This window comes from Castor canadensis, chromosome 9 (genome assembly GCF_047511655.1).
Source record: "Castor canadensis chromosome 9, mCasCan1.hap1v2, whole genome shotgun sequence".
Lineage (NCBI taxonomy): Eukaryota > Metazoa > Chordata > Mammalia > Rodentia > Castoridae > Castor > Castor canadensis.
Window position 1 is genome coordinate 114552330 of NC_133394.1, and position 27506 is coordinate 114579835.

At 38.5% G+C, this 27506-nt stretch overlaps 1 long non-coding RNA gene across 1 annotated transcript; it reads right to left on the minus strand.

The window, feature by feature from the left end:
* Nucleotides 1–55: 55 nt before the first annotated feature.
* Nucleotides 56–27506, minus strand: LOC141410979 (uncharacterized). The gene is made up of 3 exons (XR_012435810.1): nt 27087–27506; nt 19802–19973; nt 56–287 (listed from the first exon to the last, which is right to left on the minus strand). It is a non-coding gene; the product is annotated as an uncharacterized lncRNA (long non-coding RNA).

Consider the following 27506-nt stretch of genomic DNA (forward strand, 5'->3'; position numbering starts at 1 on the left):
AATGAAATGCATTTCTTTTCACATTGGTAGAATATATCATGGTAACTCCCTGGAGTCATAATAGTTTAGTAATCTCTTTTGCTTTCTATCTGAACGTACGGTATACTTACGTTGGAGACATGCAGGAAAGGCTTGCAGAGATTCAGCTGCATGGATCTAATGTGACTGTCAACTCAAATAGAGTTTGTTTGTTGTCTTAGTCATGGTAATTATGGAACAATAGCTCTTAACAATCCCAGTGGAGGAGGTCTCTTGCTATGGCCTGCTTGTTTCTGTCTGTTTCTTCACTGATAAGAAAGACAAATTAGATTTGTGGTAAGCCAGAGCTTCACTTCATTTGAAAAGGTCACATATCCCAGACAAACTAAGGCCTGATGTTTAATTACAGCGTTGAGAAGCCAAAGGGCTTTCCACTCTATCTTACAGCTTGCACCAGCACAGTGCCAAGGTCAGTATGACTAGAAACATGCTGCCTCTTATTGGGACATTAACACTATGCATCTTCATATTCTCCATTGGGGTAGAAAATTCAAGTATGTTTAAAACACAAACATAAATACAGATGACATTTAGTTAATTTGGGTCAGTGACTCATTCACAGATATTAAATTTCCTTGCCAGAAGTGGCTCAGTTTAGAACTGACTGACCTTAGCCTCTTCTCTTTCTCCCACTCTGTAGCCATCCCTCCAAGCCCAAGTGTCATCAGCACCCTGAAACCTTGCTAGGCAGGTGCTTTACTGCTTGAGTCATGCCCCTAGTCAACACCCTGAAACCATGACCTCTCTCTAAAAGGATCAGCTTACACAAGCAGACACAGGCCTTCTCTGTTTGAACTTTACTATAGGTTGTAAACACCCTATGTACAAAGCTCTGTGTTTCTCACCCAAGTAGAAAAGTATCAACAATATTAATTCCAGATAAATAAAGGCCAAAAGAGGGAGAAAGGAAAAGAAGGAGGGAGAAGAAAGATGAGAAGGAAGAGGGAGGAAAAACTGGGAAAGAAGGAAAAAAAGACAAAAGAACTAAGAAGGCAGCCTGTGATTAGCCAAAGGGAGCAGCAAACACCATCTGCTGACACTTCCTGTTTCCTCCAGTCATCACCAAATTAGCATCACACCATCTCTTAGCTTCCGGTGTGATTGTCACTGCACAAAAGCCTTTCATGACCTCCCTGAGCAGATCAAACCTCCATCATAGCTTCGCTTGACCCTGTGTACCTTTTTCCTTGCATTTGGCTCAGTGGCCATTTTTATATTAATTGACTATTTAAGTAATGGTTGGCTTCCCCCATTAAACTGAAGTTCCTTCAAATTACAGCCGTTCTGGGTTTTCTCACCATTGTACCCATGTGCCCAGCACAGCATATGCCATAGAGGAGGAAATAGTTGAGCAATTTTCAGTTTCCAGAAGTTCTCTTTCTTTCATCAGGGAAGAGAATGAGAAATTTATTGTAGTATTTTTCACCCACTGAAGTGACATATTAGTTCTTGAAACACATTTCATATTGGCTTTATCTTTGCATTAGCATAGTTGAACAAGTTGACCAGTCTCCCATTTCTCACCCAGTGGCACATTAATTCTTTTTTTTTTATTTGGTGGGACTGGGGTTTGAATTCAGGCACTCTACAACTTGAACCACATCTCTAGTCCATTTTGCTCTGGCTAATTTTGGAATTGGGGTCTCACAAATTATTTGCCTGGGCTGGCCTCAAACCGCAAGCCTTTTGATCTCGCCTCCCAAGTAGCTAGGATTACAGGCAACATGTTAATTCTTGAAACTTGTCTATCAGTTGTGTCTCTGCCTTAGGACAGTAGTCACAAACTGGCCAGTCTCCTGTACAAAGGGACAGGAGCTACTGAAAATATTTTTTTCTCTATTAGATTGGCTGCACAGTCACAGACTCATGTGGGTATTATGGAAGCAGTTATGAGTCCAAGGCCTCCAGAAATATAGATTTTCCTAATTCTACCTTTGGCAGTTTCTTTTGCAGGATCAGAGCAGTGTTAAGGACCACAGAGGGAAACCACTGGTTCAGAGTGTTTCCATCTCAGAATTCAGAACTAATTTAGGAGGAAGCCAGAATAGATTAGATCAATTGGAGAACTGGTTTGCTTTAAGGTGCTTGTGAACAAACAGCAGCTATTTACTGACTACTTGGTGCTTACTAGGCATTGGTCTAGCCATGGGACTTGCATTTTAATAAGGAAGATAGTAGCAAAACAATAAAAATGTAACAATGTTAAGTTGTGAAAGATCTCAGGAAAAAATAGTGCAGAGTAAGAAGTTAAAGAATGATAAGATTGCCAGAAAAGCCACTTTTAAGAGATGACATTTAATCAGAGATCATCATGAACTGGGAGAATGAGCCATGTGAAAATTTGGGGAAGACCATACTAGAAAAACAAGGAGGACACATAAAACCTGCAAAAGAGCTTGGCTTATTCGAGGTCTAGTCATGAGGTCAGTGTGTCTAGAATAATGTCAAAAGAGTTACGCAAATTTAGTAAAACCACTGGAACAGAAACAAAATGTTCAATAACTCTGATCAAGACAAATAAGTAAAAACATACCAAGACACATGTGGGGAAATTACTGAAAACCAGCCACAAAAGAGAAGTCTTAAATCAGCAGAAGAAATAGGAGATGTACAGGGAACAGTAATAGTCATTACAGCTGACTACTAACCACAAATGATGGAGACAGAAGACAATGGAATAGCATCTTTAACTTCTCTTCTCCAACTGACTTTCCAAAATATTTCTCCCAAACATTGATGGTATTCTCCCACAGAGAAATCCTGATAGATCTATATTTTCTTTTAGGGTATAAATTAAATTCCATGCAGCAGAGACACAAAATAACAATAGCATAAATGAGATAGTGCATTTCATTCCCAACTAAAAGTCTATGCTAGTATAAAATCTTTGCTCTTCAAGATCACCGGGAGCCCAAAATACTTCTCTTTTGTTGACTTACCAACTGTATGGTGGTGGTGTCACCTATATGGCCTAAGATGACTCATTACCATGCTTGTATTCCAGTCAGGGGAATGGGGAAAGAGGAAGATATGAGTGTCCTTTCTTTTTAAGGACAGGACCTAGAGTTACATGTCACTTTATTTTCATCTCTTTGGCCAGCACTTAACTATATAATTACAAAGATATCTAGGGAATATAGTTTTCATTTGGCATGACTTTATACTAAAACAAATCACTAAAAAATTCACTGGTAAACAGGAGAATGGATAATGATGAAAAACCAGCCGTATCTGCTTTAATTATGCCCTTTCTTGGCTTGTAGTCCTCCCTTGGGTCTGTGACTTGCCTGCTTCTCTCTCTGCATCTACCCTTGGAATCATCTCAGGGATGAGGATGAAGTGTAGGACTGACCCTGTGATAAATCTTCAACAAGCACAGCAGCTCCTTTATGTTTTTCCCATATGTGGTGGCCACTTCAGATAGTTTCAAGTAAGGGTTCCTGGTTGTGATGGTTCAGTTTGTGTGTTAACTTGCCTGGGCTATTGGGTTCTCAGATATTTGACCAAGCATTATTTTGGATGTGTCTGCAAGGATGCTTTTGGGTGAGATTAACATTTGAATAGGTACCGACTAAAGCAGATTGCCCTCCTTCCCCTGCCACAATGTAGAAGGGCCTCATCTCTTCTATTAAAGGCCCGAATAGAAAAAAAAAAAAAAAGACAGACCTTCTCTCAAGTAAGAGGACAGTGCTCCTGCCTGGTTACCTTGAGCCAGGATATTAGTCTCTTCCTGCCTCAGCTTGAACTGAAACATCAAGCTTTTCTCAGGTCTTGAGGAGCTGGCCTTTAGGTTGGGAGTATACTTTTGGTTTTCATAGGTTTGCAGCTTGCCAACAGAGATCTTGGGGCTTGTCAGCCACCATAATTGTATCAGTTGGTTTCTTAAAATAAACACACACACACACACACACACACACACACACACACACACACACACACATACAGAACCTCCCTGACTTATACATTACTTAAAAAATAAAAAAAACCTAGGAATTGTTGATTTAGTACCTATGTGTAACAGATAGGAGACTTGGACCCAGGGTCATGAACTTGGTCCTATAAATTAAGTTGCCACAAATCCAGGACAAGGTCTTCTAACCATCAGTCTACTGCTGCCCACACAGAATGTTTCCTGTCCTTCAGTTACATTACAGATGAGAATCCACCATGTTTTACTCAAGTCATATCCACGTACTACTTCTTAAGTACAGCTGATCTTGGGATTCATTTTATTTACATAATTTCCATACAAACCATAAAATATAAATTCACTCTTTGTGTGAGTATTTTTTCCCCAGCCTAAAATGATGGGAAGAAGTGGAAACAAATGCATCTTGTCTTTTTAATGGTTAGCTCTGGCACAGAATATCCTTTAAAATCTGCCTGGTAGCTTAATTGGTGATTGCATTCCACAATTCAGCATGTCCAAAGTACACACAGTGTTAGAACAGAGATGTACTGTGAGCACTGTGTGCTGAGCAGACAGGGATCCAGATTTGATTTGTTAAGCTAAAAAATAACTTCTTGCTGAGGCAGAATTAACATAAGTAATGCCAAGTCCCATTCTTCCTGATGTGTGGGTAGAAGGAGAGAACAGACATCAGGAAGAATTATAACTCTTATGCATATAATGACAATATTTTCTGTACCAAAAATTAGATCATGTCAGCAATGGGTTTTAAGAAGAAGTTAATGTAAATTTTGGTTTGATAATGACAGGGGAATTTGTGCCAGTTATTACATTTTTTTACTACTAAAGGCCCAACTTTAAAAAAAAGGTATAACTCACTTACCAGGTATTTTATTTAAAGTGTACAGTTTAGTGGTTTTTAGTATATTTTAATGTTGACTAACCATGAGCACCATCTAATTCTAGAACATCTTCATCCCAAGAAACCTTTCCTACTAGTAGCTCCCCATATCCATGTCTCCCAGTCCCTGGAAACTACCCATCTGCTTTCTGTTTCTATGGATTGGCCTCTTCTGGACATTTAATAAAAATGGAATCTTATATAACATGTGCTCTTTTGTATCTGGCTTCCTTGACTTAGCAAAATGTTTTTAAGGTTTTTCCATGCTGTGACTGACATATATTGAAACATCCTTCCTTCTCATGGCCAAATAATATTACATCGTATGGCCAAATCCCATTTTATTTATCAACTCATTGGTTGATAAATTGATGAAGTTGATGGTTTCCATGTTTTGGCTACTATGAATAATGCTTTAGTATACAAGTTTTTGTGTGGACATTTGTTTTCAGTACTGTTGGGTATGGACCTACCACAGGAATTTCTAGGTCATATGGTAACTCAATGTTTAACATTTTAAACTAACTGTGATTGTTCTAATTGTACATACTTATGGAATACAGTGTGATAATTCAATGCATGTATACCATGTGTAATGAACAAATCAGAGTAGCTAGCTTTTCTATCTCTTTAGACACTTTTCTTTGAAGAACTACTAAATAGTTTTCCTTAGTAGCTATATTACTTTTTATTCCCACCATCAATGCATGAGAGTTCCAGTTTTTCTGTGTTCTCATGGATACTTGCCATGCTACATCTGTTTGATTACAGATACCCTTCTGAATGTCAAGTGCTATCATTTGATTTCGATTTGCCTTTTCCTAACTATCACTGACATTGAGCATTTTCATTTGTTTCCTGACTATTTTTCTTTCTCCTGTGAAGTATCTGTTTAAGTATTTTGCTCTTTTAAAAAAATTGCATTGTCAGTTTAAATACTAAGCTTTTGGAGTTCTTTAAATAAGTTCTCTGTCAGATTCAGTAGATTTATTTCAATTATTTTCTTCTAATGTGTGACTTGCTTATTTTTTTTCTTGCGGTTCTGGGGTTTGAAGCTGGGGGCTTCCACTTGCCAGGCAGGTGCTCTACCAGCTCTATGCTTGAGCCTCCCCCCCACCCCCAGCTCTTCTTCTTTCTTAATTGTGTTTTCCAAAGAGAAAAAGCTTTTAATTTTGGAAAAGGTTTTTAATTTTATCAACTTTTTCTTTTATGTTTTATACTTTTGATGTCCTGTCTATGAAATATTTTCCTATTATACAATTGTGAAAATTTTCTAAGATTTTTTTCAGAAGTTTTAGAGTTTTTGCTTTTATGCATAGTTCTATGATGCATTTCAAGTTAATATTTCTGTATGGTGTGACTTAAAAGTTGAGTTTTTTCCTCATATGATATCAAGTTGTTCCAACACTACCTGTTACTATTTCCTCACTGAATTTCCTTGACAATTTAGTCAAAATCCATTGCTGTGTATGTCTGTTTCTAGACTCTCCTGACTTATGTGTCTCGACTATCACTGACATGCATTGTCTCAGCTTCTATAATTTTAGTAAGTCGTGAAATCAGTAGGGAAAGTCTTCAAACTTTCATCTTTTTCAAGAATGCTCTATTTTATGTCCTTAGAATTTCCATATCAATTTTAGAACCAGCTTATCAATTAGTATATTAAAAAACTTCCCTTGTTGGAAGGGTTCAAATGATAGAGCGGCTGCCTAGCAAGCATGAGGCACTGAGTTCAAACCCCAGTACCAACCAAAAAAAAAAAAAAATCCAAAAAACCCTCTTTCTGAGATTTTGATTGGGTTTGCTTTCAATCTATAGGTCACCTTGGAGACAACTGATATTTTAATGCCATGAAGTCTTCCAATCTATGAACATAGATACCTCTCCAGTTATTTAATACTCTTTAATTTCTCTAGGCTTTTAATAAATGTGTTTTTATTACATCTACCCATTTGTATTTTAGGTTTAGAAATATTATTATAATTTTTACATTAATCTTCCATTTTTGTGTCAGTATAAATATACACATGTTATTTAATATACTGGCCTTGTATCCTATAGTCAAGTTAAATTAATCTTTTCAGAAGTTTTATGTATTTCTTTGGGTTTTCTATGTATTCAATCATGTTTGTGAATAAAGGAAGTTATACTTCTTTCTTTTCAGATTTTGTGCCTTTTATTTATTTTCATTGCATTATTGCACTGGCTAGAGCTTCCTGTATGATGTTGAATAAAGGTACTGTGATTAGGCAATCTTGCTTAATTCTTGATCTTAGGAAGAAACCATTCACTCTTTCACCATTAAATGTTATGTTAAATGTAAATTTTTTTTTTCATGGATGCCCTTTATTAGATTAAGAATATTCCTTTCTATTCTCTTTTTGCTGAGAGTTTTTAATTATGAAAGAGCGTTGTCAAAATGTCTTTTCTACATCTGTAAGATGTTCATATGATTTTTTTCTTGTTTTGTTGATGTAGTAAATCACATTGATTTTCAGTCTATCTTGAATTTCTAATGTAAACCCCATTTAACATGACATATTTTCCTTCTTGTAACTTTTTGGATTTGTTTCACTAATTATTTTGCTAAGATATATTATACTTATGTTTTAAGGGATATTGAACTTTAGTTTTTTTGTCATGTCTGGTTAGACTAGTGTCAGGTTCTGCTGGTCATATAACACAACTTTAGAGCATTTTCTCCTCTATTTTGTGAGTGTGTGTAAGATTGGTATTACATCTTCCTCAGCTGTTTGGTAGAATTCACCAGTGTACAGGTTGGATTCTCTATAGAAAATGCTGAATGGAGTTTGGTTATCATGGATCAACACCTGTGAAGGGAGAGGGAGAGGACGATTCAGTGAGTGCTAACAATCATTGGGCAAGTCCAGGATACTCTAAAGCAAGCGATGCCCATTGGAGATTCTGGTGTAGCCTTTCTACCTTGCCCTACTCCGTCATTATGTGCAGGCCACTTCAGGAAGGCTACGATAATGGATGAGGCAGCAATTTGCAGCTCAGGTTGTCCTACCAGTCCTAGCCAAATCAGCATCAGAATTCTGATCTCTACCTCTCAGCTCTCTGAGCAGGCTGATCTCTATTGGGGTTCTTTGTGTGCCATGATCCATGATCCATGTGCTGGGTCAGTTGTACGACTCACCTTTTTTTTTTTTTTCCTTCACTTCACTCAGGGATCATGGTTCCATGGTCCCCATTGCCAAGAAAAATGACCATTTCACCTGTCCTTTTCAGTTTTATAGTCGTTTTCAGCAAAGGGCAGGGTCTAAGACAAACTCCACCAGGGTGGGAGAGGAAATCTCTTAGTTTAGCTTTTGTCAGCCAGGTAATGTAGATACTTATTTTCATTAGGAATTCATTTTTGATGAAGCATTGTAATTTTAAAATTTCTTTTTTCTTAGTTAACCAGAAGAATTTAAAAATCTTGGAAGTACAAAAGGCACAAGAGACCCAGACCACAGCCTGGAATGTTTTGTTAATGGAGACCCTTATCAGATATTCACTGTCCCCTATCACCACAGCAATATTCTTTTTAAAAATATAATTAATCACAGTAAGATGTTGGGCAGATTTTTCAGAGCCCTCAGCCCTTGTAGATTCCTTCAAAATTTATCTCTACTCTTGGGCCATTTCAGCAGCAACCTGAATGGTCTTAGCATATTTGCAATAGTGTATGCTGTAATCACCCACCCCTTATAGTACATCTTAACCTGTGTGGGCTGCTGCAACGCAAATACCATTGACTGGGTGACTTCAGCAACAAACATTTATTTCTCATACTTCTAGAGTCTCTAGGTTCTAGATCAAAATGTGGGAGGGTTTCGGCATCTGGTGATGAGCTACTTCCTACTTCATAGATGGCTATCTTCTTGCTATGTCCTCACACAGCAGAATGGGTGATGGAGCCCTCTGGGATCTCTTTTATATGGACACTAATCCCACTCCTGGGGACTCTACCTTCATAACCTAATCACCTCCCTAAAGCCCAACCTACTAACACCATCATCTTAAGGATTAGGGTTTCAGCACAGGAATGTTTGGTGAACAAACATTCAGTTCATAACAGACTGTCTCTATTCTTCATACCCACATGTGCTGAAAGGCTGGCAAGTCTACCTTGTAGAGGGTTTGTTTGTGTGTGTGTGTGTGTGTGTGTGTGTGTGTGAATGACTGGGGTTTTGAACTCAGGACTTCGTGCTTGCAAAGAAGGTGCTCTACCTTGAGCCACAACCCCAGTCCATTTTGCTCTGGTTATTTTGAAGATGGGGGGTGGGTCTCATGAACTATTTGCTCAGGCTGGTCCTGAACCATGATCTTCCCAGCATTCCATGTATCTAGCATTACAGGTGTGAACCACCAGTGCCCAAATAACTTGTAGATCTTTTGAGGCTCATGTTTTTAAAGAAAGAATAGTTGAGGAAAATTAGGTGTTTAGAATGAGAGGAGTAGAAGATGCCACAGAAGGGAGGAGTTTAGACATATTTCATTTTCATCCCATGCTAGGTATACAGTAGGCACTCAATACTCCTTGATTATTGGTTAATGTGGAATTTCATATTCAGTTTAACTGGTACTTTTCCTTTATTAGCAGTCATATTATTTTCAGCTGTATATTTCCCTGTGGAAGAAATCATTTCTTTATTTTGGCACTTTTGAAGTAATGACAGGCATTGTGGATGCAGGAGCAACAGCAGTGGCACAGAAAAGAGTTATCACAAGTGAGCTGTCTGGCGTGGGTGTTGAAAACTAATGAAATGCAGTATTATTCTGTGTCCTGCTCTAGAGAACTTCTGATATTCTTCTTTAGTTAAGTTTGATTCTATTATGTATTATCATTGCAGAAATGTGAAGAATAAAAAGTTCAGAAGCCATTTGTGTTCAAACAGACTGCAATTAAAAAGTCCCAGGCAAGCATTATGAGCTTATAAATAAGAGAGCTAAGGAGGAAAAAAAATCAAGAAGCAAACGCTGAAGCAAGTTATAACCTGCCTGATAGGAGAAAGGTAATAGAACACCAAGAAGAAAGAAAAGAAGACAAAGAACTGTTGTGACTGTTAATTAGTAAATGGAAAAGGTAATCAGTGTCCTCAAAGAAGGTTGAATTATTAAAAATGCTGCCTCTATTTTAACAAAGAAGTGCCAGGCAGTGATATGCTTTTAAACTACAATGAGGATTGATGAGCAGAAAATAATCAGCATCAGAATATTTCAGGGAACAAAGAAATAAATGAGCCCAAGCTACAATTTTTAGGAAAAGCTTCCCTTCTAAAAAAAATTCTGCCAATGATGGAATATGTCATTCTACTCACATAGTAGAGTGGAAGCATTTGATTCCTCCTTTCTGGATTGTCAGGTACCTGGTCATTTTTGCTCCAAAAGATGCTGTCTTTTGCAGGTCATTGAGGGCACTGCCACACACACACACACGCACAAGCAAACAGATTCTCTACAGATCATGTTCATATATGACTGACTGGTCTCATCTGTAGTTTGCAATTATTTTGATGGAAGTCTGATGGTTACTGTTATCATAGCACTGTGATAAGACTATAGAACAAAGCAGAGTATCCACTGACAAGAATTGGTCAGGAAACATCAACAATGCAAACAGTTCCTGTAATACAAGTAGTTATCATTTCTTGAGTGCCTAATATAGGCAGATTCTGTATACCTAATGTCTGATTTTATTCTTTTAATGACCTTATAAGCATTATATAATGATCTTTATTTTACAGATGGAAAAACTGCAGTTCACAGAGATTTGATAAATTGCATAATGATGTCACATAGCTGATGAGTGGCTGAATTGAACTTGACCCAAGTTTTTCTGCCACCAAACCACATGCTTTTATTATGACACCAAGTTCCTATTATTTTGTGGGTCCCCTTTGCAGTGTTAGGTGAATTCATATGAGCAAAGACTACTACGAAGATATTAAGACACTCTGAAAAAAAAGCTGCTATAATAAGGGATTTACTCAACAAAGACAGTGAGAATCTTGTGTTCAGGTTAGATTCTAGAGTCAGTAAATAAGGTGAAAACAGTTTACAGAAAGACTCAGTCTTCAGTGACTGCAAAGGACTAATCCCCTCTAGTCACTCTACATTGCTGATTATAGCTAAAAACTGGACAGAATACATATTGGGGAAAGAAATAAAATAATGAAGAAGCACTGATTCAGGTAGGTTTCCTTTTTTCTTCTGGTTTATACTGGAGAGCAGCCTAACACTGGAACTTACATGGGTGTGGACAGAAAAGGGCTCCAAGAAAAACCCTCACTTTTTAGACAGATGAAAAAAGCTGGAAGCGGGTTCCTTACAGGACCAAGTGTGTGATGGGAAATCTTCCTTCCTGTATTTTTTTCTTGTTTTGCTTTCCCAGTCCTGCTCTGGAGGGACCTAACTCTCTGTGGGAACACTTTTGTCTCTGAACTGTAGAACCTTTGCCCTTAAAATGGACTCAGTCCCTGAATTGTGTGACAGTGCAGGGAGGACAAAAACTCAACTACCTACTCATAGAGCCAGGAACAGGAAGTTTGGGAATTGTAAATTATGCAGGTGGTTCATAACACAGAGAGAAGGAATTTCACTAAGCAATGCCCAAAATCTGTGTACCAAAGGCTAGGCTCCACACTGAGGTGCACATTTGTGAGACTGAGCTGAAGCAGCAGAGAAAAGGCTTGGAGACAGAACCACAGTGTGGACACTCCTACATCCCAGATGGGTGGTGCTCGAATGAGGCAGACCAAGCAGTGCAGCAAAGCCCAGGAAAACTTAACAGACAAGAAAACTGCAGCAACACACAAAGACTGGGTCAACCAATTGCATGGTAGAATGAAAACATTTCCTCAGGACTTAAACAAGACCCAGAGACTCAAAATATTCTCAATGTCCATGATGCAATCCAAAATCACTCAATGTATAAAGAGCCAGAAAAAAATCTCAATAATTTTTATGGACAAATAATAACCAATAGATTCCAACTATAGGTTCACTTGGATGTTGAAATTAACAAATACCTTAAAAAATTATTGTATCTATGCTCCATGAAACAAGGGCAAGCACTCTTGAAGGGAAATATAGAAGTTCTAAAGCAAATAAATAAAAATTGAAAAAGTAATCAAAAAATATTTTATAATAACTGAAGTAATTTTATAATAACCAAAATAAAAAGCCCCCCCCACCCCTGCATGGTTCAATAGCATTATTCCAGAGTAGTCAAGGAACTTGACAATTGATAAGCAGAACATTTTCAAGAAAATTTAAAGACATTGTGAACATAACAAATTTATGGGATGCAATTAAGGTTATCTATAGGAAAAATTAAGTATCAAATGTTTATATTAGAAAAGAAAGGTCTCAAATCAAAATCTAATAATATACCTTACAAAAATAGAACAGGAAGAATAAATTAAACCCAAAGTGAGCAGAAGAGAAAAAATAATAAAGTTAAGACTGGAAATCAATGAAGTTGGAAATAAACAAAAAAGAGTAGAGAAAATCATTGAAAACAAAAACTGATTCTTTAGAAAGACCAATAAAATCTAGATTGCATTGAGAGAAAGAGAGAGACAGAGAGAGAGAGAGAGAGAGAGAGAGAGAGAGAGAGAGAGAGAGGGAGAGAGGAAAGAGAGAAAATATAATTTGCTAATTTCAGGGACAAAGACCTATCACAATGACCCACCAATATTAAAAATATAACAAAAATACCATAAATAACACTATGTCTATAAATTCAATTAGAGGTGAGGGGCAGCATTTGACCACCTAGGTGCAGTATGAACTCCCTCCCTCTTTGGGACAAGGAAACTAACTGATATCCTGATTGTGGAGGTCGCTTCACTAATCCACACATTGTTAAAAACTCACAAAGCTGTACTCAAAAAGTTGATTTTACTGCATTTAAATTAAAGAATGCATTTGAAATTATGTTTGTAACTTCCTTAAGTAAATGCCTTAAATTATTGAAATACCTTGCTAGAAACAAACAGCAGAAGCCTATGAAATTTTGAGGGAACTCTCTTGCCAATGAGCTTTTAAGCCTTGTTTGTGACAAGCCCTTAACCAATCCCTAAGCCAACTCCAAGCTGTTCCATAAAGGGGAAATTCAAGCCTCATCCCTGATTGTTTAGTTTTTACCTTCTAGTTTAAGAACTAGAAATACAAGGAAGTTTGTTGTTTTCATAGTTAATCAGAGTGCTAAGAATCAATGAAGATAGGAAAATTTAAAAGAAATTGAAAATGGCCAAACATCTGACAATATAAAATAAGTATAAACACATTTTGTTTCTGGCGAGTATCATGTGCCAGTTTGAAGTTTTGAACCAGGTATTCAGCTAAGACCTGGACAACATCTTTGTCTCATTTGGCATTTTCAACATTTTCTCATGGCAATGCTTACTAGAAGCCCATTTATGTATGAGAAAAGGATTCTATCACATTAGTACTTGGAGGTCATGTTGTTTTGCTTGCTTGTTTGTTTTCTGCTAAAGAAGAGCTATTTGCAGTTGAACCTGCAAATATTCCTCTTCAGTTCTGTTTTGTGCATTTTTCATCTATTATTTATGTAATAAGTAACTATAATGTAGTTGGCTGAGAAAAACAGCACGTTTGCAGAGAACAGAGGTATTCGGAGCTTGTGCTGGACATCTCATTTAGACTGATTGCCACTTATTTGAGAAAATGAGAGATGGATGGACAGACAGATTATGAAGAAAATGGCAACTGGAGAGAGCCCATAGGTGCTGCAACCTGAAATTATTATGCACTACTATGAAGATATGTAGAGGAAGATGATTTGAGAACATTTTCAACTCTGAAAAGCTGTTTTCTGGTAAGGGATATATTTTGCCATGTTGACTAGCACTGACAAGAAGGGGATGGCTGCAGCCATTGAACTTACACAGCAAGCTGCACTCCTTGATGTTTCTCATAAATAGAATTTCTCCCACTAGCTGGAACATCATCCTAACCAGGGCAGAGATAAGCTAGTCCTTCTGCAGCATGACCCACTGTGGTAGAGAAGTGAGGCTAAGGTTGTGGCAAAGAGTCTACTGGTTAACAATCACTGTGAAGTACCTTCTCAAGGTTTCACAGAACTTATTAGGGTTGTCTGAGCCTCACCCAATTCTGAGTCGCTCCATGTAAAGTGCGTGTAAAGTGTTTCAAAGACATCAAGCCTAAGAGATCAACTTGAATCCTTTAGTCTTTTACTTGGAGAAAAAAAAACAACCCCAGTTGTATCTTGGGCAGCATAACACACACATTATTGTCTTTTTAGGTGAGAGACAAAACCATTGTGTGACATGATTTTGATCAAGTGTAGAAGAGCAACTGTATTTTTGATGATGCTCAGAAACACAAGCTCATTTTGTGCTTTTAAATTCACATAATCTTTAGGACTAAACTCCCTTTGGAAAGCAAATGGCAATGTGAAAAGTAACAGAAATCTGCCTTTGCGGGGAGAATATCAAAGCCAAAGAAACTCTGGGCAGGACACCTATAAGAACTCACTGATGATGAGTGAGTATGACTTCATTTTTATTTTCCCCACCGTGCTCTGAGCATTGCAAGGAAATTAATGCAAAAGAAACAATAGAATTGCAGGTGTGCTAGAAAACAGAACAAGTGCTGTTCAACAAATCTCTTTTCTTGCTATGGCATTTAATTAAATATGCATGTGATCAAAGACTTTATCTGTACAACATATGAATGGTATTAATACCATAATCTGCATGCATTATACACCTCGCTTTTTCAAGATGCATGTAACAACCCTGGAGACACGTGTAATGTCATAGGTAGAAACGGGGGTGGATTTTTTCCATCCTCATATGAAGTTGTTCAGTTACAAAGCTGCTCACTAAATGAAAAAGACAGATTCCAGAGCTAGGAGCATTTAGTGGATTAAACTAAATGAATTGGACCAGATATTCAAATAAGTGTAATTTTCTCTCCACCAGACAAATTGTCAAATGTGAATTTAACATCGTTTAAAAATGAAGGAGGAACTGACCTTTGCTATTTTTTAAAAATATAATTGTATCTTAATAATTTTGAGCCAAAGAAAATGTATTCTCCTTTTTACTTTAATCTACTTTTTCCTGTAATCATACTTTTAAATGGGCAACTGAATTAGTTTAAGGCTATCTGAAAAGGAGAAATTATTAGTAATTATGTATTAAACAAAACAGAAATTCATGTGTGGCGACACAGTACTTCTGTAGTTTTTTTTGTGCGTATGTTTTACTTTGAAATTGCGTAGGGAGTTAAAAATAATTTCCCTTTTATATCTCTCCATGAACTGAGTTTTTTGTGATTTTAGGTTGAGAGAAGTAATAAGATAATGTTAATTAGGTAAAAACATGAGGTGGTTGGATTAATTTTCTATAAAATCTTTGTCTTTCATTTTATGTACATATAAATTTAAACAACGAAGTTATAAAGGATTATAGATCTTAAGTTATGGTTTAGTCTTAAAAGATTAAAACAGGTCAGATATTGGAAAAGGAAGTTAATGAAGTAATGTAGTCTATTACTTGCTGGATTTACATTATTGAAACTGTTATCTAACACAGGTTATCTAACACGAGATGACTATGCATCAACTATAAACCCTCACTGCTACAGAAAATTTTGCATCTAAGGTATTAATGGGATACTATAATTTTGAGTGTATCATTCAAGTGTATGAAATCACAATACATTTTAACTTTATAAAGTGCTATAATAGTGTTACAATGTCTCTTTCTTCAAAGACTAATCAAAAATGTCATGTTTTAATTATTCTCTTAAACCAGGCACAAACATTCACACCTTTTCAGTCGATTTCTTGTCATGTGTACAGTGGACTCTGAGATTAAGGACAGTGCAAGTGCTTTGGATGAGGGATGAGCTGGACTGGTCATAATCAGGGAGTCTGTGAAAGTCTTTTGAATTTTTAATTGACATTTTGTTATGAAAAATTTAAAAATATGGACAACATGGATGAATTTTATAGTGCTTTCCCCACAGATCCATCTCCTAGATCATTCCACAACGATCATTTTACTATGCTGGATTTAGCCTCTTTCTGCCCAGCTAGCACATCACCAATGTGCTTATTTTTTCATACACTTCAAAGGAAATTGCTAACAACAGCATACTTCTTCCCAAGTACTTCAGCATACATGATATAAAGTAGAGTTACAGAAAGCTTTTAAGAACAAAAGAATCGAAACTGACAGGCACAGATGTAGTGGTGCACGCCTGTAATGCCAGCCCTTGGAAGGCTCGAGCAGAAGATTGAGAGTTTGAAGCCAGCCTGGGGTACATAACCAGACTGTCTCAAAAAGAAAGTCAAAACTCACAATGTGACACTTGGATGAATTTCACTATTTTATAGTTGACAGTCAGAAAAATAAAGACAAACTGGTGACACAGCTTAAGATGAGGGTAGAAAACATGTCTAAGCCCCAAACTTGCACTGGCAGGAAGTTGTTCATTCCCCAAGATGGGCGTTTGCTACAAAACCTGTCTCTGCTATGGCTGATTCTCCTCCTTTCCTCTTCCTCTCGTTCTCTCTGTCTGTTAAATGAGGCTAACTTCTAATGGAAGCAGGAGAAATAGGAAGGGGATTTCTCCCTGTCTTGGCATTCCCAATACTCTGTCAACTAATTCTTCAGTTTATGAACAGGCTGCCACAAGCTATTTTTATTAATTTCTAGAAATTCACTCAGAAAAAGTAGACGTCTTGGCCCTCACACTACCAGAATGTAACCGAGAAGTGACCATGGGATGAGGAATGAGGTGATTTGCCCTCTCAGCTTCCTAAGCACATTAGAGCAAGTCTACTTTTAGGAGAAAAAATTTAAAAACTTTTGAGAACACTAAGAGGCAAATCATCTTGGTGTCAGATTTTGCCAATCCTGTATCTGAACTAACTACATGCATAGAATTTTTCAGCTGGTTTAACATTCCATGAATTTCACAGAAATCCAGTTTTTGGTCCTAGACTTCCATTCTGCTGTGAGCCCTGACTGCTTATTGTTGCAGTTGACCTCATGGAATTTTCCTTTCATGGTTCCCATGGTAACTTGGACCTGTTGCTTTGGGCCTGTGGTGAGGTGGTCATCATGGAGGGAGGGCATGTGGAGGAAGCTGCTTACCTCATGGTGGCTGGGAAGCAGAGAGGCAGGAAGGGGGTGGGGCTCCAATATCCTCTTCAAGTCCATAGTCCCAATAACCTAACTTTTTCCCATGAGGTCCCATATCCTAGAAGCTCCAAGCTTTCACCACAGTGGCTTTTGGGGGCATTTAGACCCAAACCACAATACCTGGTCTACCTATAGTTCCCTTCAGAGCAGCCCTGCCTTTCTCCTACATCTATGCCTCTGCACCAGCTTTGTCTACTCTTTATGTCTATATAAAAGGAACAGTATGACATTCTTGAGTCACATTTTGAACTTCTGTTAAGGCTTAAAATGCCAGTAGTGCTGAAGTTTGCAAACCTTGCACTAAAAGACAGGAAAATGTTAAAAATGTGTTGTACCCCCAGGCTTTCCTAGCTTTGGAGTGCCCCTTCCCATTGTCTCCTACCAGTAGCAACCCTATGCCCTTCTACTCAGTCACCCTTTTTTATTCTACATTGCTTACACACAAGAGGAGGTCTCCTTTATTCAGCTATCACTTATCCACTGTGCTTCCTCTGTACATAGAGTCCTTTTAAAAAGGAATAATGAAAACTCACCTCAGAATAAGAGCCTTTCATCTTCCAGGCCTTTGCCTGTCTCCCGAGGGATTTTGCTCTCCTTCCTCCTGTTTGGCATAATTCTAAGACTATGTAGCAAGTCCTTAATCAAGCTCTCTTTGTAAGGTTAGTACATTGCAGCCTTAGGAAACTAGACCATATCTCAGATTGATGTCACCCTGTTAAGCTTCAGTTAATAGTCAGCTCTGTTTTTGCGGAAACCTAGCATCTTAACATTGAGGGTGGCCTTCATCCATCATCTCAGATAAACTTTATTTTTGCAGAATTTCCTTTCAAGATAGTAGATTATTGTACATTCTAGGGCAAGAGGGTGAGAGAGGAGTTTGTTCTTGAAATTGCAGGTCTGATCTCTCCAGGGTAAAATGAGTCAGATCTAATTCCTTGGTTCATTGGATTAACTCAGAATTCTTTATTAATTGACCTCCAAATCTTGAGACGTTTGAGCTATGAGAGATGAGAGGTCACTGCTCAAAACAAGAAAAAAACACTAGCTGGGGCCATGACTGATTACATAGTTGTAGGGCAAGAAGGTCAAAACTGGGAGCTTAGCTTTTATGTTCCATAAAATGAGAAGTTACAGCTGGAACTATGAGCTCAGATCTCACAGTGATTTAGGTTTCACCCACATCATGATTCATTTGCTCCTCATCACAGGGACCCTGTGTGGTACGCAGGTCAACAATTATTATCTGGTTTGGGCCAAGGAAGGATGAGAATTCATCAAGGTTAAGTGACTGGTTTCAGGTAAACAAAGCTGAGAGCTGTGTTAACTCACTAAGAGATTCAAGATTTTTTAATACAGCCAAATGTTTCTGACTTCCTAGAACAATGAACAATTTGGTCTTTGTCACCAATATGTTCCTTTATCAGATAATGCGTCCTAAGTTTTTACTCAATATATGCAGTCACTGAACCATTGAGCTGCAGTGGCCACATAGGAATTCCTTCATGTGTTTAGTTAGCAGCGATTGGTTATTTTTCCTGCTATTTGTGAAAAATACTTGGGACTGGGGGAGAGGGGAGATGATAAACAAGATATATGGTCTTTGCCCTCAAGTTGCATATACAGGTGTTCCTAAGGATCAGTGAGGGAGTGACTTCTCTCCTTGTGTACCAAAATCTGCAGATGCTCAAGTCACTTATGTAAAATGACATAGTATTTGCATAACCTCTGAACACCCTTCCATGTACTTTACCCCATCTCTAGATTACGTACACCTAATGCAATGCAAATGCTGTGAACATAGTGTTATACCATATTGTTTAAGGAATAATGAAATAAAAAATGTCTGTACATGTTCTGTATAGATGCAACTTTTTTTTCAAGTATTTTAAACCTTCAGTTGGTTGAATCCATGCTTGCTGAACCCACAGCTATGGAGAGCTAACTGTAACCTTCTAGTGGATGCAAGCCATCAGCAGCCACACAGGAAGAAGGGTTTGAAAGGTCAGAAGCCACAGAGTGAGGACTAAGTAGAGAGAGCAACTCCTTCTGCCTGGGAGGGGATAGTGAAGCTTAGAGGAGGAGGAGGGAACATATAAACTTGGCCTTGATGGAGTAGGAGTCTGAAAATCAGAGAATTATATCACAGAGAAGGAAGAAATACTGACTTCATAATATTTCTGGTGAAGTTTTCTCCAAAATTGTAAGTGTAACATCAATTTAGGGGTTCTCAGTTAATTATTAGGCAGTGCCTTAACCTGTAAGTCCACATAAGAAGTATTTTATCTTTTTCTTCTCAGAAATGAGAGTACCCTCGAGTAAGGACACAGACTAAGTGGAACTTTTGCAAGAGAAAGTTATCTCATTTCTCATTTCAGTTTTCAAGGTTAATGCATTCCCAATCATTTATCTTGTCTGCATCTTCTTCCTTGCATATCTTGGTAAATGTCTCTCTCTTTCTCCCCCTCTTTTACACACACACACACACACACTTTTCTCTATGTATCAGCACAGATCTGTGAGTTATATGCTGTTATTATTCCCATTTTCTAGCTAGGGAAACTGGAGTACATTGAATTACAGCAATGACTGAGAAGGTTTGCTTCACTTAAAAGCCTGTGGCGTTCTTCCTCTGCCTCTGGCTAATTCTATAGATGGGAACCCACGGCATGATAGAAACTGATCACTGATCCTAGAACCCATTCTCCTTTTCTTCTAGGAATATCACTGACTTCCACTTACCCAAATAATCTCAGCAGCAACAGGGCATTGGTCTGCATCTGTAAGTTGGCTTGGCATGAGGTGTGACCTTGTGCAGTTTTCTCCTCTACTTGGGCAACACACCCTTAAAAGAAGAATGCGGGCACTCCATTTTGTTCCTGAAGACTGGAACACAGTCATGATGCTGGCCTTCCTGATATGGTGGAGCAAAAAGGTGGAAAAAAACCAGGGTACTTAGTGGAGTAGAGATTGGACCACTCACCCACGTCACCCACAGAGAAACTTCTGTCTTATTTGAGCCATTGTAGTTTTTTGGTTTGCTAAATGATTCCCTAACCAATAGGATTTCCATGATTCAAGAGCACTAGTGCAAATTTCCTAGGAGGTAAGAGACACCCCATTTCAGATACATAAAAAGTATAAATCATAGTGGTCACTACCTAAAGCCCTCTTGACAAAGTCTATTCATTTTCTGGCATTTTGAGGCTTAACCTTAAACAGTGTGGTCCCAGAAGTCCCCGCTGCTCAAACATCACATGATCCCTTGTATATGTCTAACATAAACTGACAGGATTCCACAGTCACTCTAGCATCCAAATTACTAATTTCACAAGGGTAAATCTGTGTTCTCTTCACTGGGCAGAATGGCTCATTTTATGTGCCCTGGAACTATCTAATTAAATTAAGAAAATATACAGAAAACAAATGAGCAATTTCATCTAAGTATTCCTGAAAACAGAAATTTTATTGTTTGTTATCAGATCTCATTGACCTTGGCTAAGGAAAGATATACCAAGTAGATTTGATATGCTACCTGTTTGAATTTATGCTTCTGAATTTGACTCTGACTGCCCTTATTATTCACTGTAGTCCTCACCAAGACACAGCAGAAGTCACATATGATAGGTAACACTGCCGGAGGTCTGTGCAAAGAAGCAGGGGTTTGTAGGGAAAATGGAGGTTTCCTGAACAGCACTAGCTGCTGATTTGGGACACTGAGCTGTCCTAAATGAAAGTCAGACAGGGCATTTAGGAGTGACTTATGCCAAGAAAAGGTGTTGATCGGTAGAACTACTTTCTAAATAAGACCCACTGTGAGTTCAGACTCTTGAAGGCCTGCTATTTTGTTCTCCTTGTTCCTCCATCCTTCTGGCCCTGGCTGGCTAATAAATTTCCATTTATCACCAATCTCAGAATACTGGGAACTCAGCAAGAATAGATGATAGCATATATATGTATATATGCATGTGTATATATATATATATATATAAAATCTCTGCGATTAGAAGTTTTATGAGTGCAAGCATTTACAGTCATTACAATATAGATTCCTTTGATCAGCTGAAGAAATCTATAGAAAAATTTACATTTGTACATTATTTTGCACATCATTTCTGGGATGACCATTTCTGGGCAGCCCACCCATAAATCCCTAGGTTAGTAACCCATGCATCCATGGCTGGTTGGTAGCAGTACATTTGCATTAAAAATACAGCCCACTATTCAGCATGGTCACAGACTAAGTTAGAAACTCCTTGAGGACAAGAGTTATAATACATTGCCCTTGTAGAGTCCTAAGAGTAGGTGTTTTGTGAGATGTACAGAGAAGCAAGTATCACAGGCTTGATTTTTCCATTTGGTTTGAAGAGTTCCAGTCAAAATACTTTATTTTTAGAAATACATAGAAAATGAGGTGAGAGATAGAGGAAGAAAATGGTGGGAATTCAATGTCAAGGAAAATCTCAATTCCATCCTTATGTAAATCATTTAGCAGCTTGCAAATGATTCGGCAGCTGGTCACTGGGCAGGAATAGATCTTTTTATAGGCAAGAAGCCTTCCTTTTTTTACTATTTAAAAGATTCAGCCTAAAATTGATGTAAGACTTTGACCTGTTTAATTTTCTTAACTTGATTTAAGTAAAAAAAAAATTATACTTGTTATTTTACCCTTTGTGGCAGTCTGTTCATTGCTTCCCAATATTCATTTTCTCATTCCTGGAGAACTCCAGGCTTTTCACAGGATTACCTGGAAAGAAGACCTTCACCAGCTTCCCTGTAGCTGGGTGTCACCATTGGATTAAATTCTGGCCAGTGGAAGGCAAGTGGTTTGTAAGTTATCTTCCCTTACCCGTGATTTTGATTTCCTCAAATCAAAATCAGTTACCCACAGTCAATTGTGCTCTGAGAGTTATAACTGGAAAATTCCAGAAATAAATAACATGTAAGTTTTAAATGAGTACAGTCCTGAGTAGTGCTTTGAAATCTCATACTGTACTGATATGTCCTGTCCTGGACATGAATCATGCCTTTATCCAGCATGTCCACACTGTATACTCTACCTACCCATTAGTCATTTAGTAGCTGTCACAGTTATCAGGTTGACTGTCGTAGTATCTCAGCAGTTGTGTTCAAATAAATCTTATTTTGCTTAATCATAACCTATTTTTTATTAATGTTTGTTAATCTCTTGCTGTATTTTATCATACCTATGATAAAATACATAGGAAAACATAGGAAAAAACAGTATATAGAAAGTTGAGTGCCTCATGGCTAAGACTTATTACAGTGATATATTAAGGAGGCACAGCTAGATGAGGAAAGAAGACACAGGCAGAGTCTGGAGGAATCTACATAAAGGATTCCTTACCGTCTGCTTCCTGCCAAGAGCTATTCTTCCCAGCAATAAAAATGCAGGAAAGTGTGGGATGTTTCAGAGCAGTTAAAGTCCGTGTGGGAGCCAGTCATGTTAGGCACCTTCCGCCTGGTGTGTACCAAAACTGCAAACTCCCACAAGGAAAGGGAACGGGTAATCCAGGCACAGTGCTAAGAGGTCAAAGATCCTTGATTCAATGAAAAACAATCCTGCACTATGTTCTTGCATTTTGAGACAGAGTCTGCTGGTTGTTCCCCAATACAATCTAATTGTTGAGTAGGGACAGTACTTGAGTCCAAGTCCCAGTAGTAGTCCTTACATAGCAGACCTGCTATGAATTCTTCTGACCAGGAACTATCTAGATTTATCTGAAAGACGGTAAACTTGAAACTTGTTCAAGGCAACATTTCTCTGGGTTCTGGGTCTCTCTTAATCAAACTTAATTCTAATAAGTATCCTTTCTTTTTCAGATTCTTGACACCTAAGCCGAACTACATCTTGGTGTCTGGTTTAACAATGGAGGTGGTCACTACAGGAAGACTGGCACATGCCAGCCCAGGAACACATGTTTTCATATTGAGCAAGCCCAGCAGGCAGCTTCAATTTACAAAAGGACTTGTGTTCCCAAGGCTCATTTGTCTTCTGACTGACCAATCAGTATATGAAGGAAAGCTAATGTGATAGGGGAAGGCTGAGGCCGACATGGATTAGAGGGACCAGGGTCCAGCTTGTTTCTTCCTACTCTTCTGAATCCTTCAGTGGAACAGGCAGTGACCCTGAGCAGTGACTGTGTGGGAATGACATTTTTCCAGCTTACTGCAGACCAGATAAGCCACACACTTGTACCATTTTAGCTTCACTATGGTAGGTCACACTGGGAAACTGAGCTTTATAGACTTTGCTACATCAATATTCGAGCTTTGGGATTCAGAACTATAGATATGGTTTATCTATTATCTATCTGTCTATCATCTATCATCTATCTATCTAGTGCTCTATCTATCCATCTATCAATCATCTATCTGTCTATCTATATCTATCTATCACCTGTCACCTATCTATCTCTCTCTATCATCTATTTATCACCTATTATCTATGTATATCTACCATCTATCAATCTCTCTATCCATCTATCAATCATCTATCATCTATCTATCTATATCTATCTATCTATCTATCATCTATTTACTTATCTATCATCTATATATCTATCATCTACCTATCTATTCAAGAAGTGGAGAGACCCTAGGCCAATCTTCTCATTTTATAGTGGTAAAATACAATACATCTCATAAGATCCAGAGAGTTAGCAAGAATGGAACTAGAAGTCTTTCCTCTTGGTCACCACTATCACACCACCCTGTACAATCACCTGTGAGCGTCCTACTTGTCCTAGTGGGAAACATGGACTCTGTGAAATCAGGTCTGGGCACATGGCCAGTTCCTAAACATTGACTCACAGACCGATTGTAATGTCACTGACTGAACCCTTGAGCTGTGTGGTCACTTTGGAGGCAAGAGGAAATGTCTTCTAGTAGCTGCATGTGGATGAACAGAAGGCAGATTATTCCATGACATGACATTTGCTTCATGGGGATTTTAAATAGTGCCCGTGGGAGAGTAAAAATTATCTTAGCACACAGGAAGCCACTCAGTGCTCTGTGCTGATTAAAACCTCAAGACTTCCCCTCAAATTAACTTTGGACACTTATTTGGCATCCTTTTGAGGTGTTGCTAAGATACTTGCTATTAGTGTTTAAGCTGCAAATTAATTTGCATGTATTCCAAACAACACTGCAGTTTTCCATGGTTGTGTGGGCACTCGAAAAATGCTATTTGAGGATGATAATATCTATTCATCAAACCAAAAGATGTTTTCCAGTTGTTAATAACAACCCTTTGTAAAGAAAAGTAGTACGAGTGTGGAAAGCCTGTTTTCAACAATCAAGTGACTCAATGAGTTTTCTGAGCTTTTTTAGATAGGGCGCTGGTCATTTGTTTCCTGCTTATCTAAGGGCTCTTAGATAAATGTGTGCTGACCACTGCCCAGGGTGTCTTAATCATTGGGTACAGTGTGACCATCCACTTGCCAAGGGCGCTTTTTGTCATCTAATGTAACACTAAGCAAAGAAGAGGAGTTCTTATGAGCACAAAGAGGAAAATGCAAGATGAAAAATTTTTTAAAATCACCAAAGACCAGGTCACTTGACCTGGGAGCAAGAAGGATAATGGCAATGCATGGACTTTGATGTCCAAATGAATCTCCTGTGAGCCTCTTTTGAGCTCTGTTCCTTCCTTTACTGCTAGAAGCCTCAGTTCTCCCAAAGAGGGGTGTAGCATCACTTAACTCAGGGCAAAAAGAGGATATTTACAGGAACTTCTGTGAAGTGTTATAGAGGGCACAGAGAGGCCTATTCACCCTTTCCATGAGAAAGTATTTTTGAAAGTGTAAGAAATAGTCCACATAAATTCTGAGTTATATGTCAAGGTTTTGTTTTTGTGTTTTGTTTTCCTGTTTCTAGATAGAAAAGAAATATGGTGTGTCTACATTTGCACAGATGACTTCTGCTCACCAGGTCATTTCTTCCCAGGTGACCTTGCATGAGCCTGCCTGTTCATTCACAAAGCCTGTGGTAACCAGGTTCTTTCCCCCTTTCAGTTCCTTGACATACTTACATAGTATTTGTGGTTTCTTTCTTGCTAATGTTTTGCTTTTTATTCTGAACAGGACTGTGATTACCAGCACTCAGCCCAGACCCAGTGGCTTTGCCCCTTCAGCAGACCCTGCCATTTGGATCTCTCTCCTCCCCATCCCTAGTCCTCAACCCTGTATCTCCAGCCACCGACTCCCCACCTAAGTCCAGCTTGCTAAGATGCCGGAGCCCCAGCACTCTGGGTGGAGAAAGAACCCTCCTTGGAGCAGTGTCGCCAGACTCTGAGGCTTGACTTTCTGTGTGTATGTGTGTGGTACTAGAGTTTGAATTCAGTACTTATTGCTTGTTAGGCAGGCATTCTATCACTTGAACCATGCCTCCAGTCTTGGAATGTGACTTTAGGTGACACATTCCATCACACCTGGAGAAAGTTGTTCCTTTTCCAATTTTCTTCATGAATTCATTGTGCTGTTAATACATTTCTAACACTCACGTTTCTTTTTTAACAAAGAAAGATCAGATCTCAGGTTCACAGCATTTGGCACACAAGAATTTAATAACAGGGTTTTGTTTTTACAGTTTTAAATTTTATCAGAATTTCCTATTTATGCCAAATGATATGCCATTTTTCATTTATAATAATGTGAGCTTCCTTTAAAAAATAAATTTCCTATGAATGATAATAAACAAAAATCTCCTTTAAAAACCAGTATTCCTTAAATTTAAAAAGTGAGTGCTTTAGGGCTGGAGGCCTGGCTCAAGTGGTAGAACACCTGTGAAGCAAGCGTGAAGTCCTAAATTCAAATGCCAGTACCGCCAAAGGAGAAAAAAAAAAAACGAGTGCTCTAAAGAAACAAACAATAGTACAGGAAGTGCATCGAAAGCTGAGGTGGCACTAACGTGGCTAAAGCGTGCCCATTTTCTCAGGGCAACTGAGAGAAACTAAACATGTCGGGGAGGGCAGATAGGGGCTATTCGGAGCAGTTCCTTCCAGTCTTTCTTAATTCCAGTTCATCCTGTGCATCATATCAACTCCTCTTTTCTCCCACCAGCTTCTTCCTGCGGAATGACAGTGCTGCCCACAGGGCTACCTGGGCACATCAAAATTCTTCTTCCCATCTCTCACAACTCTCCTACCTGTCCTCTCCTTCTCCTTGCATTAGTCTGTTTTTTCATTACTATCACGAAATATGTGAAGCTGGGTTACTTTATGAACAAAAAGGTTTGTTTACCTCACAGTTCTGGAGGTTCAAGGGCCTGTATCTGGTGATGGCCTTCTTGCTGGCAGACTCCTGTGGTGGTATACAGCACCACAGGGCAAGAAACAGCATGGGGACACGCATATCTCTTCTATTCGCTCTCTTCTTATAAAGGCACCAGTATTCAATCATGGGAGCCCCACCCTGAAGATCTTATCCAATCCCATTCACTTGCCCAAAGGCCCACCTCTAAACTTTTACCTCATAGTGGAGATCGCATTCCAACACTGCAACTCCTGGGGAAACCAGATCCAAACTGCAGCACCATTCTGTTTCACCCCAGAACAATTTTTATAGTTCCGAGGAATGTAGCTATGGATGTTCCATGGTCTATTTAACCAAACTCTTATCATTAGATATTTTGGCTGTTTCCATTTTTCTCATTATAACAAACAATGCTGCAGTGAAATCCTATAAACAAGGATCATACCACTTACCTCTGTCTTACTTCCGTACCCTGCAAGAGACTAAACAAATAATCAATGACCAAGTAAAGCATCAGGAAAATAAGAACATCCCAAAATGTCACTTTAAACAGGATCCTTAAATTGTTGAAAAAAAAAAAAAAAAAACCAAACCTCATGCCAAGCATGGTGGCTCATGCCTGTAATTCTAGCCCTCAGGAGGCTGGAAAAGGAGGATGGTAATTTTGAGGCCAGCCTGGACTACACAATAAGATGCTGTCTCAACAAAACAAAACAAAAAACAAGACCAAAACAAAATAAACAAAGCAAAACTACCTTTGGATCAGTTGACCTTGTTTCCTTTTCTAAGCAGAGAGCAAAGAGAAGTAAAACGGCAGCAAGATGGCATGACCTTGCCCTTTCAGAAGCTCAGAAAGGTGTTCATTGCCAAGCTCTCACGAATGCTGAAGTTACGATTGGAAGTTTTTCAGCCCCAAACTGCAGATCAAAGGCTTGCTGAAGTGACAGCCTCCAGCCCCAACTCTTTGTGTACTAGTGGAGGTTAGAAATCTGACCTGGAACTGCGTTGACGAAGCCACTTATTTTTGCTTGGTGGGAAGCAGGGGCAAAGAGGTGAGAGGCCAGTCCTCTAAACATGATATGATCCAGTTGTCCAAATATGGCAATACAATTCAGCCAGTCACCGCTCTCCTAAACCCAGATGTTCGCCATCACACAATCTCAAATTGTCTTCCC